This window comes from Coenobita brevimanus, chromosome 10 (assembly GCF_032717465.1).
Source record: "Coenobita brevimanus isolate Jiangsu-jjx chromosome 10, ASM3271746v2, whole genome shotgun sequence".
Classification (NCBI taxonomy): Eukaryota; Metazoa; Arthropoda; class Malacostraca; order Decapoda; family Coenobitidae; genus Coenobita; species Coenobita brevimanus.
This window is the reverse complement of record NC_136963.1, coordinates 1210627-1231563: the sequence shown is the minus strand read 5'-3', so window position 1 is coordinate 1231563 and position 20937 is coordinate 1210627.

Genomic DNA, 20937 nt, shown 5'->3' with positions numbered 1-20937 from the left:
ACATCCACTACCCTACCTTGTACCTCTTTTATTACCCCATCCATGTACAGATTGAACAACCATGGAGACATGATACATCCCTGTTTCAACCCAACTTTCAAAGAGAAAAATTCACTCAGTTCACCATCCACACGCACTGCAGCCTTAAAACCATCATGCATACTCTTCACAGCATTCAACAACTTCCCATCTACTCCATATATTCTTAATACTTTCCACAATCCTTGTCTGTCCACCCTGTCATATGCTTTCTCCAAATCCATGAAAGCCGCATACAACTTCTTTCCCTTCTCTAGAAACTTTTCCACTAAAGATCTAAGAATGAATATCTGATCTACACAACCTCTTCCCTTCCTAAAGCCTCCCTGTTCTTCACCAACTAATTCCTCACACCTCAGGTTCGTATTCTATTTGGTTAGCAATAGAAGCTCCCAAACACCTCTGCCTCAGTGATTTATTTTGGGATATGGCTGGTTGATATCTTAAGTTAGTTATAGAGTATGGTGGTAATGAAGGGATTTTTGTAACACAGAAGAGGACAGTAAAGTGTAATAAACAAAATAAATTACTTAGGAAGAGGTGTTAGGTAGCTTGATGCAGGGTATGGTGATAGTTACTGGAAGAATTTATACAACACTGAGAAGGAGAGTATGGTGTAATAAACGATATGAACTGCTTAGGAAGAATTTTTAGGGAGCTTTGGACTATGCAGAGTATGGTAATACTGAAAGAATTTATGTAGCACAGAAGAGGACAGTATGGTGTAACAGTCAAAACGAATCACTTAGGAAGAGGTGTTAGGGAGCTTCCTTAACCGATGAGAATACTGACCAATCTCCTATACTCAACAGAATAAAATCATCAGACATCAGGTGAACAGAATCCTAGACTTCTTCTAAGCATGAGAGGGTTAGAAACAGAGAAGACAAACTGGAGGGAGCTTTTTTTTATGGAAGGAAGAAGGAACCAAGGCCAGGAGCCCACAAACTGCTCCCTCCAAGAAAAAACAAACACAAGACAACAGAGCCAAATTCTAGATTCGTACAGTACATTTTGAGATGCCTGGACACACTGTGCTTGAAAGACTGGAGATCATAGGCAGTAGGAAAAACAGACATGGAAAGACCGTTCTAGATCTGACCTGTTGCATATATGATGGACGGGAAGTAATGGCTGTTAACTCTTGCATTAGAGAGCTGGACAGAAAAGGGATGAGAGTTTGTTGCTAGATGGGTGCCATGTGCCCATCGTAATGGTGAAGGGATGCAAGCAGACAGTTCAGAGGAGCAGTGACCATTGAAGTAGTGACAGAAAAGAGATAAAGATGCAACAGTGCGGCGAAGAGACAGAGGTTGAAGGAAGCCAGTAAGAGGAGGAGAGTTAATGAGACAAAAAGCCTTTGAGAAGAGCTGTATATAGGGAGCCTCCCCACACGTTAGAGTTGTACTCTACACAGGGGCGAATAAAACCCGTGTATAAAGTCAACAACTGTGCAGGGGTAAAGAAGGCACAGAGTTGGCTTAGCACACCTAATCTCATGGAAGCAGATTTTACAAGAGGTAATATGTTCTTTCCAAGATAAATCCCAACAGAATGAAACCACACATATGTTTAAAGATGATGCAGGATTAAGCTGGATATTGCTAAAAATTAGAGGGTACTTCTGTGGAAGATTCTGTTCGGATGATAGATGTAAGAACTGTGTGTTTGATCCATTAAAAACAACCAGATTACCTTGACCCCTATCAGAGATATGAGCTGATGTGGGTGCCTGATACATCCAGGACGTCATGACCCCCAAGCACTGTGCCTCTGAGGTGTGAAGGAACCGCATGTCAGCCACTGTGTGGGTGCCTCATACATCCAGGCCGCCATGACCCCCAAGCACTGTGTCTCTGAGGTGTGAAGGAACCGCATGTCAGCCACTGTCGGCCAGTCTCTCGGCTCCATCCACACGTTGATGGATGGGCAGGCCAGGCTCAGTACATTTCAGTTCTGTCTGAAAGATTACATTCTATATTACTGTGCTATCTATTTATCTATCATCTGCCCCTATATATCCTACTGTCTATCTATCATCTACTCCTACAAAATACTAATCTGTCTATCTATCATCCACCTCTACAATATTCTGTCTATCTATCATTCACTCTTATAATATTAGTCTCTCTAACTGTTACAGATCTTTTATGAATGGAGGACACCTATAATCTGGGGTAGGGAATTTTCTTTAAAAAAAAAAAAAAAAAAATCCTTCCTCTGTTCATCTTTGTATCAATCGTATCACATCGTTTATAAAGGCTCCAACATGCTTCCATGCGTTGGTCTTGCTCACCTAATGGCGGCTCTCCACACTGCTTGATCTCTGGCAGCCTCCCTATTCAGTTCCTTGTCCCTGAGGTCACACTATGACCTCATCCCAGGTCTTCTTTGGTCTCCCTTACGCAATCCAACCCCCGACATTCACACTTCTCACTTTCCACACCCAGATGTCATCCTCCATCCCCTCAACATGCCCAAACCACCTCAGTCTACCCCTCCTCATCACAACACTAATACTGATACAAACTATTTCTATATTTATAGAAATGTAAACAGCGAATGGAGTAGTGTTCTATCTACTGCCAGACGCCTTAATCCCGTACGAGGTGGCCACAAACAAATCACCTCCACGTCGCCCTGTCCCCCGCCATTTCACTGCCCTGCTCCCAACTCACACCCCCCTCTCTCATATACCTCTCCACCCCATCCCTCCATCTCATCCTCGGCCTCCCCCTCCCTCTTCCCCCCTCCACCTCACTCACATACACTCTCTTCATCACTCTTTCACCCTCCATCCTCTCCACATGGCCAAACCACCTCAGTGTGTTCCTCATAATGCTTCCTATCACATCCACTTCCACACCACAACGATCCTTTATATCCTCATTCGTTAGCCTGTCTCTCCATGTGACTCCACAGGCTCCTCTTAAATAACTCATTTCCACTGCTCTCACTCTTGACTTGTGTCCCTCCAACAAGGTCCAAGCTTCACTTCCATACGTTAGAGTTGGTATCACAATACTGTCATGTAGTAACTTTTTCACTTCCATGCTCACTTCCCTGTTTCTTATTACTGCTTTCAAGGAACCAGCAACCTTTCTTCCCTGCTGTACCCTTTCAAGCACTTCACCCTCCAAACCTCCATCCTTACTCATCACACTACCCAAGTACCTAAACGTACTCACATTTTCCAATTTCTCACCATCCAACCTCGCTGTACATTCACTGACTTCACCTATCTCAAAGACCATCACTTTACTCTTCCCTACATTCACCTTTAGATTCCGTTTCTTACACACTCTCCCAAACTCGTCCACCAAGCCTTGCAGCTCCCTTTCGTCTTCACTCAACAACACAGTATCATCTGCAAACAACAGTACAGGGAGTTTCCAAACACTACCATCTCTCACCAGGGCCACTCCAACATCCACTACCCTACCTTGTACCTCTTTTATTACCCCATCCATGTACAGATTGAACAACCATGGAGACATGATACATCCCTGTTTCAACCCAACTTTCAAAGAGAAAAATTCACTCAGTTCACCATCCACACGCACTGCAGCCTTAAAACCATCATGCATACTCTTCACAGCATTCAACAACTTCCCATCTACTCCATATATTCTTAATACTTTCCACAATCCTTGTCTATCCACCCTGTCATATGCTTTCTCCAAATCCATGAAAGCCGCATACAACTTCTTTCCCTTCTCTAGAAACTTTTCCACTAAAGATCTAAGAATGAATATCTGATCTACACAACCTCTTCCATTCCTAAAGCCTCCCTGTTCTTCACCAACTAATTCCTCACACCTCAGGTTCGTATCTATTTGGTTAGCAATAGAAGCTCCCAAACACCTCTGCCTCAGTGATTTATTTTGGGATATGGCTGGTTGATATCTTAAGTTAGTTATAGAGTATGGTTGTAATGAAGGGATTTTTGTAACACAGAAGAGGACAGTAAAGTGTAATAAACAAAATAAATTACTTAGGAAGAGGTGTTAGGTAGCTTGATGCAGGGTATGGTGATAGTTACTGGAAGAATTTATACAACACTGAGAAGGAGAGTATGGTGTAATAAACGATATGAACTGCTTAGGAAGAATTTTTAGGGAGCTTTAGACTATGCAGAGTATGGTAATACTGAAAGAATTTATGTAGCACAGAAGAGGACAGTATGGTGTAACAGGCAAAACGAATCACTTAGGAAGAGGTGTTAGGGAGCTTCCTTAACCGATGAGAATACTGACCAATCTCCTATACTCAACAGAATAAAATCATCAGACATCAGGTGAACAGAATCCTAGACTTCTTCTAAGCATGAGAGGGTTAGAAACAGAGAAGACAAACTGGAGGGAGCTTTTTTTTATGGAAGGAAGAAGGAATCAAGGCCAGGAGCCCACAAACTGCTCCCTCCAAGAAAAAACAAACACAAGACAACAGAGCCAAATTCTAGATTCGTACAGTACATTTTGAGATGCCTGGACACACTGTGCTTGAAAGACTGGAGATCATAGGCAGTAGGAAAAACAGACATGGAAAGACCGTTCTAGATCTGACCTGTTGCATATATGATGGACGGGAAGTAATGGCTGTTAACTCTTGCATTAGAGAGCTGGACAGAAAAGGGATGAGAGTTTGTTGCTAGATGGGTGCCATGTGCCCATCGTAATGGTGAAGGGATGCAAGCAGACAGTTCAGAGGAGCAGTGACCATTGAAGTAGTGACAGAAAAGAGATAAAGATGCAACAGTGCGGCGAAGAGACAAAGGTTGAAGGAAGCCAGTAAGAGGAGGAGAGTTAATGAGACAAAAAGCCTTTGAGAAGAGCTGTATATAGGGAGCCTCCCCACACGTTAGAGTTCTACTCTACACAGGGGCGAATAAAACCCGTGTATAAAGTCAACAACTGTGCAGGGGTAAAGAAGGCACAGAGTTGGCTTAGCACACCTAATCTCATGGAAGCAGATTTTACAAGAGGTAATATGATCTTTCCAAGATAAATCCCAACAGAATGAAACCACACATATGTTTAAAGATGATGCAGGATTAAGCTGGATATTGCTAAAAATTAGAGGGTACTTCTGTGGAAGTTTCTGTTCGGATGATAGATGTAAGAACTGTGTGTTTGATCCATTAAAAACAACCAGATTACCTTGACCCCTATCAGAGATATGAGCTGATGTGGGTGCCTGATACATCCAGGATGTCATGACCCCCAAGCACTGTGCCTCTGAGGTGTGAAGGAACCGCATGTCGGCCACTGTGTGGGTGCCTCATACATCCAGGCCGCCATGACCCCCAAGCACTGTGTCTCTGAGGTGTGAAGGAACCGTATGTCAGCCACTGTCGGCCAGTCTCTCGGCTCCATCCACACGTTGATGGATGGGCAGGCCAGGCTCAGTACATTTCAGTTCTGTCTGAAAGATTACATTCTATATTACTGTGCTATCTATTTATCTATCATCTGCCCCTATATATCCTACTGTCTATCTATCATCTACTCCTACAAAATACTAATCTGTCTATCTATCATCCACCTCTACAATATTCTGTCTATCTATCATTCACTCTTATAATATTAGTCTCTCTAACTGTTACAGATCTTTTATGAATGGAGGACACCTATAATCTGGGGTAGGGAATTTTCTATTAAAAAAAAAAAAAAAAAATCCTTCCTCTGTTCATCTTTGTATCAATCGTATCACATCGTTTATAAAGGCTCCAACATGCTTCCATGCGTTGGTCTTGGTCACCTAATGGCGGCTCTCCACACTGCTTGATCTCTGGCAGCCTCCCTATTCAGTTCCTTGTCCCTGAGGTCACACTATGACCTCATCCCAGGTCTTCTTTGGTCTCCCTTACGCAATCCAACCCCCGACATTCACACTTCTCACTTTCCACACCCAGATGTCATCCTCCATCCCCTCAACATGCCCAAACCACCTCAGTCTACCCCTCCTCATCACAACACTAATACTGATACAAACTATTTCTATATTTATAGAAATGTAAACAGCGAATGGAGTAGTGTTCTATCTACTGCCAGACGCCTTAATCCCGTACGAGGTGGCCACAAACAAATCACCTCCACGTCGCCCTGTCCCCCGCCATTTCACTGCCCTGCTCCCAAGTCACACACCCCACTCTCATATACCTCTCCACCCCATCCCTCCATCTCATCCTCGGCCTCCCCCTCCCTCTTCCCCCCTCCACCTCACTCACATACACTCTCTTCATCACTCTTTCATCCTCCATCCTCTCCACATGGCCAAACCACCTCAGTGTGTTCCTCATAATGCTTCCTATCACATCCACTTCCACACCACAACGATCCTTTATATCCTCATTCGTTAGCCTGTCTCTCCATGTGACTCCACAGGCTCCTCTTAAATAACTCATTTCCACTGCTCTCACTCTTGACTTGTGTCCCTCCAACAACGTCCAAGCTTCACTTCCATACGTTAGAGTTGGTATCACAATACTGTCATGTAGTAACTTTTTCACTTCCATGCTCACTTCCCTGTTTCTTATTACTGCTTTCAAGGAACCAGCAACCTTTCTTCCCTGCTGTACCCTTTCAAGCACTTCACCCTCCAAACCTCCATCCTTACTCATCACACTACCCAAGTACCTAAACGTACTCACATTTTCCAATTTCTCACCATCCAACCTCGCTGTACATTCACTGACTTCACCTATCACAAAGACCATCACTTTACTCTTCCCTACATTCACCTTTAGATTCCGTTTCTTACACACTCTCCCAAACTCATCCACGAAACCTTGCAGCTCCCCTTCGTCTTCACTCAACAACACAGTATCATCTGCAAACAACAGTACAGGGAGTTTCCAAACACTACCATCTCTCACCAGGGCCACTCCAACATCCACTACCCTACCTTGTACCTCTTTTATTACCCCATCCATGTACAGATTGAACAACCATGGAGACATGATACATCCCTGTTTCAACCCAACTTTCAAAGAGAAAAATTCACTCAGTTCACCATCCACACGCACTGCAGCCTTAAAACCATCATGCATACTCTTCACAGCATTCAACAACTTCCCATCTACTCCATATATTCTTAATACTTTCCACAATCCTTGTCTATCCACCCTGTCATATGCTTTCTCCAAATCCATGAAAGCCGCATACAACTTCTTTCCCTTCTCTAGAAACTTTTCCACTAAAGATCTAAGAATGAATATCTGATCTACACAACCTCTTCCCTTCCTAAAGCCTCCCTGTTCTTCACCAACTAATTCCTCACACCTCAGGTTCGTATTCTATTTGGTTAGCAATAGAAGCTCCCAAACACCTCTGCCTCAGTGATTTATTTTGGGATATGGCTGGTTGATATCTTAAGTTAGTTATAGAGTATGGTGGTAATGAAGGGATTTTTGTAACACAGAAGAGGACAGTAAAGTGTAATAAACAAAATAAATTACTTAGGAAGAGGTGTTAGGTAGCTTGATGCAGGGTATGGTGATAGTTACTGGAAGAATTTATACAACACTGAGAAGGAGAGTATGGTGTAATAAACGATATGAACTGCTTGGGAAGAATTTTTAGGGAGCTTTAGACTATGCAGAGTATGGTAATACTGAAAGAATTTATGTAGCACAGAAGAGGACAGTATGGTGTAACAGGCAAAACGAATCACTTAGGAAGAGGTGTTAGGGAGCTTCCTTAACCGATGAGAATACTAACCAATCTCCTATACTCAACAGAATAAAATCATCAGACATCAGGTGAACAGAATCCTAGACTTCTTCTAAGCATGAGAGGGTAAGAAACAGAGAAGACAAACTGGAGGGAGCTTTTTTTTATGGAAGGAAGAAGGAACCAAGGCCAGGAGCCCACAAACTGCTCCCTCCAAGAAAAAACAAACACAAGACAACAGAGCCAAATTCTAGATTCGTACAGTACATTTTGAGATGCCTGGACACACTGTGCTTGAAAGACTGGAGATCATAGACAGTAGGAAAAACAGACATGGAAAGACCGTTCTAGATCTGACCTGTTGCATATATGATGGACGGGAAGTAATGGCTGTTAACTCTTGCATTAGAGAGCTGGACAGAAAAGGGATGAGAGTTTGTTGCTAGATGGGTGCCATGTGCCCATCGTAATGGTGAAGGGATGCAAGCAGACAGTTCAGAGGAGCAGTGACCATTGAAGTAGTGACAGAAAAGAGATAAAGATGCAACAGTGCGGCGAAGAGACAGAGGTTGAAGGAAGCCAGTAAGAGGAGGAGAGTTAATGAGACAAAAAGCCTTTGAGAAGAGCTGTATATGGGGAGCCTCCCCACACGTTAGACTTGTACTCCACACAGGGGCGAATAAAACCCGTGTATAAAGTCAACAACTGTGCAGGGATAAAGAAGGCACAGAGTTGGCTTAGCACACCTAATCTCATGGAAGCAGATTTTACAAGAGGTAATATGATCTTTCCAAGATAAATCCCAACAGAATAAACTACACATATGTTTAAAGATGATGCAGAATTAAGCTGGATATTGCTAAAAATTAGAGGGTACTTCTGTGGAAGATTCTGTTCGGATGATAGATGTAAGAACTGTGTGTTTGATCCATTAAAAACAACCAGATTACCTTGACCCCTATCAGAGATATGAGCTGATGTGGGTGCCTGATACATCCAGGACGTCATGACCCCCAAGCACTGTGCCTCTGAGGTGTGAAGGAACCGCATGTCAGCCACTGTGTGGGTGCCTCATACATCCAGGCCGCCATGACCCCCAAGCACTGTGTCTCTGAGGTGTGAAGGAACCGCATGTCAGCCACTGTCGGCCAGTCTCTCGGCTCCATCCACACGTTGATGGATGGGCAGGCCAGGCTCAGTACATTTCAGTTCTGTCTGAAAGATTACATTCTATATTACTGTGCTATCTATTTATCTATCATCTGCCCCTATATATCCTACTGTCTATCTATCATCTACTCCTACAAAATACTAATCTGTCTATCTATCATCCACCTCTACAATATTCTGTCTATCTATCATTCACTCTTATAATACTAGTCTCTCTAACTGTTACAGATTTTTTATGAATGGAGGACACCTATAATCTGGGGTATGAAATTTTCTATTAAAAAAAAAAAAAAAAAAAAAATCCTTTATCTGTTCATCTTTGTATCAATCGTATCACATCGTTTATAAAGGCTCCAACATGCTGCCATGCGTTGGTCTTGGTCATCTAATGGCGGCTCTCCACACTGCTTGATCTCTGGCAGCCTCCCTATTCAGTTCCTTGTCCCTGAGGTCACACTATGACCTCATCCCAGGTCTTCTTTGGTCTCCCTTTCGCAGTCCAACACCCGACATTCACACTTCTCACTTTCCACACCCAGATGTCATCCTCCATCCGCTCAACATGCCCAAACCACCTCAGTCTACCCCTCCTCATCATAACACTAATACCGGTACTGATACAAACTATTTCTATATTTATAAAAATGTAAACAGCGAATGGAGTAGTGTTCTATCTATCTCTCTATCTACTGCCAGACGCCTTAATCCCGCACGAGGTGGCCACAAACAAATCACCTCCACGTCGCCCTGTCCCCTGCCATTTCACTGCCCTTCTCCCAACTCACACCCCCCTCTCTCATATACCTCTCCACTCCATCTCATCCTCGGCCTCCCTCTCCCTCTCCCCCCCTCCACCTCACATACACTCTCCTCATCAGTCTCTCACCCTCCATCCTCTCCACATGGCCAAACCACTTCAGTGTGTTCCTCCTAACGATTCCTATCACATCCACATCAACACCACAACGCTCCTTTACTTCCTCTTTTGTCGGTCTGTCTCTCCATGTGACTCCACAGGCTCCTCTTAAATAACTCATTTCCACTGCTCTCACTCCTGACTTGTGTCCTTTCAACAACGTCCAATCTTCACTTCCATACGTAAGAGCTGGTATCACAATACTGTCATGTAGTAACTTTTTCACTTCCATGCTCACTTCCCTGTTTCTTATCACTGCTTTCAAGGAACCAGCAACCTTTCTTCCTTGTTGTACCCTTTCAAGCACTTCACCCTCCAAACCTCCATCCTTACTCATCACACTCCCCAAGTACTTAAACGCACTCACATTTTCCATTTCCTCCTCATCCAGCCTCACTGTACATTCACTGACTTCACTTCTCTCGAGGACCATAACTTTACTCTTCCCTACATTCACCTTTAGATTCCGTTTCTTACACACTCTCCCAAACTCATCCACCAAGCCTTGCATCTCCCCTTTGTCAGAACAAAATTTCATTAAAGGTCTAACATGAGATGTGCATGGTCATATCATGAATTCGGAGGAACGGCAGATGGTGGATTTTTAAAAATTTGTAGCCACACCCCAGCTTTACTGGCCACAGTGTGGATATGGTGGTGGAACCTCAAATTTCTATCCACCAGAACGGCCAGGTCTTTACTCACAGTTGTTAATGGGACAGGATGATTACCTATAAAATATTGGCCAAAAGGCTGAGGCACAATGCAGTTCCTGCCAAACCTAAGTGTACCACACTTGTCTGGGTGAAGGTGTAGGCCCCAAGACTCGCCAATACTGTTCACCATGTCTATATCATGTGGACTATTGGTAAGTCCACAGAGAAGACACACACGACTGTTCCTGTTAACTTTTACATATATTTTTAATCATTAACAAATCTCTTGTACTGGCAGTTCAAAGAGGAAGTTAAGTGGCTGATGTATATATATATATATATATATATATATATATATATATATATATATATATATATATATATATATATAAAAACAATACAGGGCCCAACACTGACCCCTGGGGTACTCCACTAACACAGGTCAATAGCAACTCTGCCTACCATCCACTGAAACAGACATTTTCCTCCCAATTAGGAATTGGTGAAGCCATGCGAGGACACTTCCAGAAATACCCAAGAATCGTAATTTTGTGATAAAGTCAATCAAGATAATACGCACCTTTCCCAGCACACTCAGTTTAAAATGTCGCAACAATCCAGCAGACGACAGCCATTGTGGTAGGTTGTGTTTACGTCGCTTAGAGCAACAAGTCTACTAAAAATCTCATTTAAAGGTCTCGTCAAAATAGTCAATTGAGTGTACGGAATTCCTCCAAAAAATTAACAATGTAAAATGATATAGAGAAGAACACACTACATTGTAAGTTTATGAAAATAACCTAGGATAAATTATCAAACGAATCTCGTATCCACTCCCATCTAATATAAATGTTGATACATAAATGCATAAATAAACGCTATATTGTAAATTTACGAAAATCTATAAGGACGAAATATCAAACCTCCCCTGCCATTCTAAATCTTGATACTGGCGCTTTATTTAAAACCATTTTTTGTTAAATCTGTACCATTCAAATACATAATCTTCATTCACTAACTCCTCAGATTCCTGCTAAAGCCTCAGATAACTCTCTCAGGCTCCCGTAATTCACTCTCAGCTGAAGGAAATCATCTGGCATTAGCTGGTGTGAAATATTATATCTGTTCCAACAATGACACACTCAAGCCCCAGTCTCTTCCTCATCCTCCACTCCTCCTTCACCCATCCAGAAAATTACTCTCGCTCCTTCACTCCCCAAATTTACATCTCGCAATCCCTCACTCCCTATTTTCCCTCTCTCACTCCCTCCATCTCCTAAATACTTCTTCTTGCTCCCGATTGCACTTCTCTGCTATAATTTCACACGTTCAGACTTTCTCTCTCTCTCTCTCTCTCTCTCTCTCTCTCTCTCTCTCTCTCTCCCTCTCTTTCTCTCGCGTCTGTTCCCTTCCCATCACTCCTTCCCCTCCAATATCATCTCTGTACAAATCATAGCTCCTGGGCGTTTTTTTTTTTTTTTTTTCCCCTTACAAGGCTTCTATTCTGCCGTTTGTCTCGCTGCTTTCCCACTGCCCCATGGAGGGAGGGAAAGAATCTATCTATCTATCTATTGCCAGATGCCATAATCCCGTAAGGGGTGGCCATTTGACTCGGAGTTATTTGTTTTACAGGGAGGGGCACTAACCCTCCACCAACCCACTTGTTGACACGTAGGCAGCACGTATGGTTTGGTTATATGGTTACCACCCAGCGTTGTAAATGGTTTCTTGGCTTACAGGAAACCATTTGGCTTGTCACTCAATGTAAAGCCACCTGTAAAGGAAAGAAAAGCAATAAGAAGTGACAGGAAAGATGGGAGAAATAGGAAGAGAGGAGGACAGGCAGAGAAAAAGAATGATAAAGGCTAAGGAAGAAGTAGGCAGCACTACACCGAGTGAGTGGATGATGGTCGCCACCACCTACCACTAAGGGAAAGAATGTTTGCCCAATATAGTAGCCCTGCCTGTGGTAAGAGGTCACTACAAAGAGTCGGTCTGTCTTCCATCTTTCTCTCCTTGCTGTCCTCTTCTGCTCTTCTGTCCCGCCTCTCTTCCTGATATTTCCCTGTCTCACCTTCACCTTTTATCCCGTACACCATTTACACGCCAGCCATAGTGCCACACAGCCACGGTGCCTTGATGCTACTTCTTACCTTTCCCTAATTCCTTCCTTCCTTCCTTTTCTTCCTATTTTCTTACTTTTCAGGAACGGTCCCCTTGTTATTCTCAGAACGGACCTTGGTTTCTGATCTGCGTATAATTCAGGAACGGCCCTACTGACCTGTCCCACAGCCTCACACCTCACAGCAAACCATCTCTCTCTCTCTCTCTCTCTCTCTCTCTCTCTCTCTCTCTCTCTCTCTCTCTCTTTTATCCTTTACACTTTTTTTCTTTTAGTCTACGTTGGTTCTTAGTCCAGAGAGAGAGAGAGAGAGAAAGCTATCCTTCTTCTTACCTGCCACATCACTAATGAGGCCCAGACAGATGTATTAAATGTGTGTGTGTGTGTGTGTGTGTGTGTGTGTGTGTGTGTGTGTGTGTATCTATCTATTGCCAGACGCCTCAATCCCGTTCGGGGTGGCCACAAACAAATCGCCTCCACGTCGCCTTGTCCCTCGCCATTTCACTGCCCTGCTCCCAACTCACACCCCCCTCTCTCATATACCTCTCCACCCCATCCCTCCATCTCATCCTCGGCCTCCCCCTCCCTCTTCCCCCCTCCACCTCACTCACATACACTCTCTTCGTCAGTCTTTCACCCTCCATCCTTTCCACATGGCCAAACCACCTCAGTGTGTTCCTCATAACGCTTCCTATCACATCCACATCCACACCACAACGCTCCTTCATATCCTCATTCGTCAGCCTGTCTCTCCATGTGACTCCACAGGCTCCTCTTAAATAACTCATTTCCACTGCTCTTACTCTTGACTTGTGTCCCTCCAACAACGTCCAAGCTTCACTTCCATACGTTAGAGTTGGTATCACAATACTGTCATGTAGTAACTTTTTCACTTCCATGCTCACTTTCCTGTTTCTTATCACTGCTTTCAAAGAACCAGCAACCTTTCTTCCCTGCTGTACTCTTTCAAGCAGTTCACCCTCCAAACCTCCATTCTTACTCATCACACTACCCAAGTACTTAAACGTACTCACATTTTCCAATTCCTCACCATCCAACCTCACTGTACATTCACTGACTTCACCTCTCTCAAAGACCATCAGTTTACTCTTGCCTACATTCACCTTTAGATTCCGTTTCTTACACACTCTCCCAAACTCATCCACCAAGCCTTGCAGCTCCCCTTCGTCTTCACTCAACAACACAGTATCATCTGCAAACAAACTACAGGTATTTTTATTTTACTCTTGAAGGATAGGTTAGGTTATCTTGAAGAACAGAACAAAAATAGTTTATGAGAAACATGCCACAAACATGCCTTACAATTGTCTAAAATACCAAAAAAATGGATCAAAATCTGGTACTTCTGTGGCTGGCTGAAACTATAATTTTACCACAGCTTGTTTCAGGCCATTGTGTCAGGTGAACTACCACAGCTATGACTTACACTCACAACCTTTCTCGTATCTTGTACAGTGTTAGGCTACACACCGTGCCAGTTCAACTTCTAGCAGGTGTAAAGACGGTAAATTGGCCATTTCAGTCAGGGTTATTCTGATTTTTTTTTCTTATCTAATTTAACTGATCAAACCTAACTAGCGTAGGTTGTGAGGTGACTGCATTGCATTTCGGTGGGTTAGCCCTTAATAAATTACCTATAAACACTTCACACAGACTTAAACATCCCACTAACTGTAAATATACTGGTAATGCTAGTGTCTGCTGCAAGGGGCTTTAAACACAACACAAATTTTCCTTGTCAGCGAATTGTCAGTGAAGGTACTGGGACCTGGGCTGCTCAAAACACTAACCCCCCACTACTGCCACTATGAATTTCCCCTATTTACCCTCCTAAAGATAAAATAACTATATACACAGCCGCTCACGTGTATGCTTACCATCTAAGTTTGATTCTGTATCTATACATGTCAACAGGATTCATATACTGTCTGCTCTCGACTCTCGTTTATATTTTGGTGAACAGCTGTCTAAATGCAACAGATGACGATCGCCATCCGCATGAGAAGTACGGTACAGTAGATTGATTGAGAGTAGAGTACATTAGATTGAAAAGGAGTATAGCAGAGTTGATTGAAAAAAGTAAGGCAGAGTAGACTTAAAAGGAGTACAGTAGATTAGACTGGCAGCCGCAAAAGCAGTAAGTTCAGATAAAGTAGACTGATAGCCGCTAAAGGAGTGTTCCCGACTCTTGCAATGAGCTACGTACTCTACCGTACTGCTTTGGCGACTACCGATCTACAGTACTCTGCTCTTGCAGCGCCCCGAGTATTCTAACACACTCCTTTTGTGACTGTCATCCTACTCTACCATACTCCTTTTGGCGCTGTCAGTCTCCTCTACCGTACTCCTTTTGCGGCTGTCAATCTGTCATACTCCTTTTGGTACTGTCTGTCTACCGTATTCCTTTTGTGGCTGTTGATCGATTCCACCGTAGATCGATAGTCCCAAAGTAGAGAAGACTATCCAGCAGCCTTAAAAAGGGTAGAGTTGACTGAGAGCAGTAAAAGCTGGTAGATTTTGAGTGAACGAATCCCCTGAACCCCTAAAAATGAAGACCGCTGTTCCAGGATGAGAAGGTGCAATGTATCAAAACTAATCAAACTATCTTGTTACACTCACACACACACACACACACACACACACACACACACACACACACACACACACACACACACACACACACACACACACACCGCTCGCTGGTGCAGTGGTAATGTTCCCGCTTGCCAACTGGTGGACGGGAGTTTGCGCCTCGCTCAGGTTGCGAAAAGTTTCACTGACGAAGTGGGTGGTTACTGTTCCCCTTGAGCAAGGGGATGGGTGTGTGCGTGTGTGAAGGTCACAGCCTTGCCCTTAGATCGGACTATATGAGCTCTCAGCTCCCTTCCGAGAGGGTAAAAGCTGACCATCACGACCATCAAGTGATCCTGACCGACCCGGTGAATTACACACACACACACGGGCGTGACCATGCCGTGTGAACTTAACCTTTTACAATGCCCTTATAAATAATAGTTTTTGCCATGGGCTGATCCTCAACTCATCCACCAAGTTTGGGTACAATCCGATAATAACCTCTTGTTATCTTATGGCCGGAACTATTCTCACAGAGGAACCCCCAAAGAGAATAGTTCCTATCATGAGATAACTCAGTTGTTATCCGATTTTAACCAAACTAGGTGGAAGGATTGAGTGACAGCCTAGAAGGAAACGTGCTTTTTTTTTTTTTAAGGAAAGTAAATAAAAGATAAAGGTTCGAGGGCTAGGTGAAAGTTTGAGAGAGAGAGAGAGAGAGAGAGAGAGAGAGAGAGAGAGAGAAATCAACAACTAAATAAATTCATGATAGATAAACCTGGGGCAAGGCTGGAGGATAAGACTGAAGTGAAGTGACTGGCTCTTGGGGACAAATACTCAGAGGTCAAGGTCACAGGTCAAGGCCAAAGTCGGTGTGTGTGAGGGGTTATTAAAATAAATCTGTTCTGATAAGATTTTAGCCAAATTTGGTGGAAGGATGACGATGTAAGATTTGCAAGGTGACGTTCATTACCAGATCAGCAGTCACTACTACTACTACTACTACTACTACCATCATCATTATTATCATCATTATTATTATTATTATTATTCTCATTATTATTATTATTATTATTATTATTATTATTATTATTATTGTGGTAGGTGGTGACCATCATCATCCACTCACTTGATGTAGTGCTGCTTACTTCTTTCTTCACCTTCATCATTCTTTTTCTGTGTCTGTCCTATCTTCCTATTTCTCCCATCTTTCCTGTCACTTTTTATTACTCTTCTTTCCTTTTCAGGTGGCTTTTCATTGACAAGCCTAATGGTTTCCTGTAAGCCAGGAAACCATTTACAACGCTGGGTGGTAATCATATAACCAACACATACGTGTTCCCTACGTGTCAACAAGTGGGTTGGCGGAGGGTTAGTGCCCCTCCCCGCAAAACCACTAACTTAAAGTCAGTCGGCCACCCCTTACGGGATTATGACGTCTGGCTATAGATAGATAGATAGACTGATCATTATTATTATTATTATTATTATTATTATTATTATTATTATTTACCACACTCACTGGCCTGCAATTCTAGACCAAACCAGTGTGGTAGCCAGTGGTCGGGTGTGGTGGGGCGGGACAGGATATTATTATTATTATTATTATTATTATTTACCACACTCACTGGCCTGCAATTCTAGACCAAACCAGTGTGGTAGCCAGTGGTCGGGTGTGGTGGGGCGGGACAGGATATTATTATTATTATTATTATTATTATTTACCACACTCACTGGCTTGCAATTCTAGACCAAACCAGTGTGGTAGCCAGTGGTCGGGTGTGGTGGGGCGGGACAGGAGGGCTGCAAGGAGATGCCAGGGTGTGCAGATATTGCCCCACCATTACACTGATGAGCTGGCCTTCAGGCACGCTGATGAATACACGCTGCTCACTCTGCCCCTCCAACCCAACAAGCACGAGGACGAGGAGGACATGGAGGAGGAGGGAAAAGAGAAAGAAAGAGGAGAAGGAGAGAGAGAGTAAGAGGGAGAAGTAGGAGGAGGAATAGGAAAAAGGAGGAGGAGGAGGAGAATGGAGAGGAGGAAGGAAAGGAGAAAGAAGGAGATGGGGAAGGAGGGAAAAGAGAAGGAAGGACAACTAGAGGGAAAGAGAAAGAAGGAGGAGGAAGAGAGAAAAAGAAGGAGGGAAAAGTTGGAGAAGGAAGAGGGAAAGGAGGAGGAGGAGGAAAGGAAAGAGAAGGAGGAGGGGAAGCGAAAAGAAAAAGAAGGAAGAGGAGGGGAAGGGAAAAAAGGAATAATTAGAAGGAGGAGGAAAACAACAAGAAGGAGGAGGACAGAAAGAGGAGGAGGAAGAAAAAGAGAGAGAGAGAGAGAGAGAGAGAAGGCGGGAAAAGAGAAAGGAGTAGGAGGAGGGAAAAGAGAAACAAGGAGGAGGAGGAGGAGGAGGAAGGAAGAGAAGAAGAAGGAAAGAGGAGGGAAGGGAGAAAGAAGGTGAAAGGGAGGAAGAAAGGAAGGTTTATGGTAAAGCTTTTTGTCAGTTTTTTTTTTTTTTTTTTTTTTTTTTTTTTTTTTTACGTGTCCGACTCTGGGCAAAGGCTCAGGGCCTATTTCTTGGAGGCAGTGGCCTATCCCAAGGCCCATTAGTCCTCCTACACCTCCACATGTCACCACTTCGGCGCTAACACCCACCGTCCATACTGAATACATGCTAGGGCTGTCCCATACAGGACTGGTGTATTGGTATTAGCGGGGGTACTTTTATGACATGTCGGCGGGTCATCTGGTAGATCAGGAAAGTCTGATTTTATGAAATTCAAATCCTTAAACTGTTCCCTGCCCCAGCCGGGATTCGACCCTGGGTCCATTAGGACTGCAGGCCGCCTCTCTACCGATTTAGCCACCGCCTCCTTGTGGTGTCCTGCAGTCAGTAGTCTCTCTCTCTCTCTCTCCCCAGACATCCTATCCCGTAAGAAATGGCCACAAATAAATCGCCTCCATGTCGCCCTGTCCCAAGCTATTTCCCTGCCCTCCCCCCAGCCCACACACTCCTCTCTCATATACCTATCCACTCTATCTCCATCTCATCCACGGCCTCCCCCCCTCTCACCCCCTCCACCTCACTCGCATACTCTCTCTTCGTTAGTCTCTCGCTCTCCATCCTCTCCACATGGCCAAACTACCTTAATGTGCTTCCCCTAACGCTTCCTATCACATCCACATCCACACCACAACGCTCCTTCACTTCCTCATTTGTCAGTCTGCCTCTCCATATAACTGCACATCATCCTCACTCATATACACTCTCCTCGTTAGTCTCTCGCTCTCCATCCTCTTCACATGGCCAAACCACCTCAATGTGTTTCTCCTAACGCTTTCTATCATATCCACATCCTCACCACAACGCTCCTTCACTTCCTCATTTGTCAGTGTGTCTCTCAAAAAAAAAAAAATATATATATATATACAGTATATATATATATATATATATATATATATATATATATATATATATCTATATATATCTATATATACTATATATACATATATATATATATATATATATATATATATATATATATATATATATATATATATATATATATATATATATATAAAAGGCAAAAGTGAGGATTTATGCGATATCGAGTGGTAATAATTAGCAAGGACAATATTAGACTTATAATAACAGGGCGGCCCATATATCACAATGTGTCGTGTGTGTGGCAGAAGGATACGTGCCAGAAGATGACCCAGACTTGTTTGGTTGATTGTACACCTCATTCATTCTCTCTCTCTCTCTCTCTCTCTCTCTCTCTCTCACACACACACACACACACACACACACACACACAAATATCCATGCATATAACACATCTATCAGCAGATGAAGATTCCAAGCCTCTCTCAGGTTAGGAATACTGGCTGGTTGATGGAAGTGAGAGAGAGAGAGAGAGAGAGAGAGAGTTGCCTAGTCACTGTGTTCATTTTGCCGTCCCTCCCCCCACCGTCATTCTGGTATGCATTATAGTCACTTTCTACATCCTTTTCACAGCACTTCTTCGTGACTGGCATCATATTCTAGTGTTAATGTACTGATACTTATTTGAAGATGAAAATATGGCAATTTAGTCGTAACGTTGGAAGCCCCAGTTGGAAGCCCCCAGTTGGAAGCCCCAGTTGGAAGCCCCAGTTGGAAGCCCCAGTTGGAAGCCCCCAGTTGGAAGCCCCCAGTTGGAAGCCCCAGTTGGAAGCCCCCAGTTGGAAGCCCCAGTTGGAAGCCCCCAGTTAGAAGCCCAGTTGCAAGCCCCAGTTGGAAGCCCAGTTGGAAGCCCCAGTTGGAAGCCCCCAGTTGGAAGCCCAGTTGGAAGCCCCAGTTGGAAGCCCCCAGTTGGAAGCCCCAGTTGGAAGCCCCCAGTTGGAAGCCCAGTTGGAAGCCCCAGTTGGAAGCCCCAGTTGGAAGCCCCCAGTTGGAAGCCTCAGTTGGAAGCCCCAGTTGGAAGCCCCAGTTGGAAGCCTCAGTTGGAAGCCCCCAGTTGGAAGCCCCAGTTGGAAGCCTCAGTTGGAAGCCCCAGTTGGAAGCCCCCAGTTGGAAGCCCCAGTTGGAAGCCCCCAGTTGGAGGCCCCCAGTTGAAAGCTCCCAGTTGAAAGCCTCCAGTTGGAAGCCCCCAGTTGGAAGCCCCAGTTGGAAGCCCCAGTTGGAAGCCCCCAGTTGGAAGCCCCCAGTTGGAGGCCCCCAGTTGAAAGCCCCCAGTTGGAAGTCCCCAGTTGGAAGCCCCCAGTTGGAAGCCCCCAGTTGGAAGCCCCCAGTTGGAAGCCCCAGTTGGAAGCCCCAGTTGGAAGCCCTCAGTTGGAAGCCCCAGTTGGAAGCCCTCAGTTCCCATCAGACCAAAACCTGAACCCTAACCTGTCCTTATAATACGAGGATGAGATGGAGGGATGGAGTGGAGAGGTGTATGAGAGAGGGGTGTGAGCTGGGGGGAGGGCAGCGGAATGGCGCGGGATAGGGCGACATGGAGGTGATTTGTTTATGGCCACCCCTTACTGGATTAAGGCGTGTGGCAATAGGTACAGTAGATAGACAGATTGACTTTAACATTTTTTCGGTAATATACAACAAACCACACCAAGTTTTGCCAAGTCTTGTATTTTTGATAAATTCCTAAATTTGTACAGATAAATGATGAACCTTGTGTTATACTGTATAGTTATTGGCTTGGTTGCAGGAGTAAATATTTCCTGAATTATATAACCCCAAAATACACCAACCGCTGCCATAGTATCTCTCGCGTAACTGAAAAAAATGGTTAACTCAAAAATGGTTAGCTCAAAAAATGGCTAACTAAAAAATGGTTAACTCAAAAAATTAACTCAAAAAATTGTTAGGTCAAAAAATGGTTAACTCAAAAATGGTTAACTCAAAAAATGGTTAACTCAAAAAATGGTTAACACAAAAAATGGTTAACTCAAAAAATGGTTAACACAAAAAATGGTTAACACAAAAAATGGTTAACTCAAAAATGGTTAACTCAAAAATGGTTAATGGCAATTTTCCCCACCGACCTTTTGAAACGTATTTGAAATTTTCTGCCACTGAGCAACGTGAAATAAATTGGAATAGGACAAACATTTTTATGCCTCACCATCCACTCACTCGATGTAGTGCTGCTCCTGGGTGACTGTGCTTTCCTCTCTTCCTTGGTTCTTTCCTGCCTGAGTCAGTCAGTGAGGTGAATGAGGCGTGTCAGCTGAGTAAGATGAGCCAACGAGTAAAATGAGGAAGTAATTGACTGAGGTGAGACAAGGGA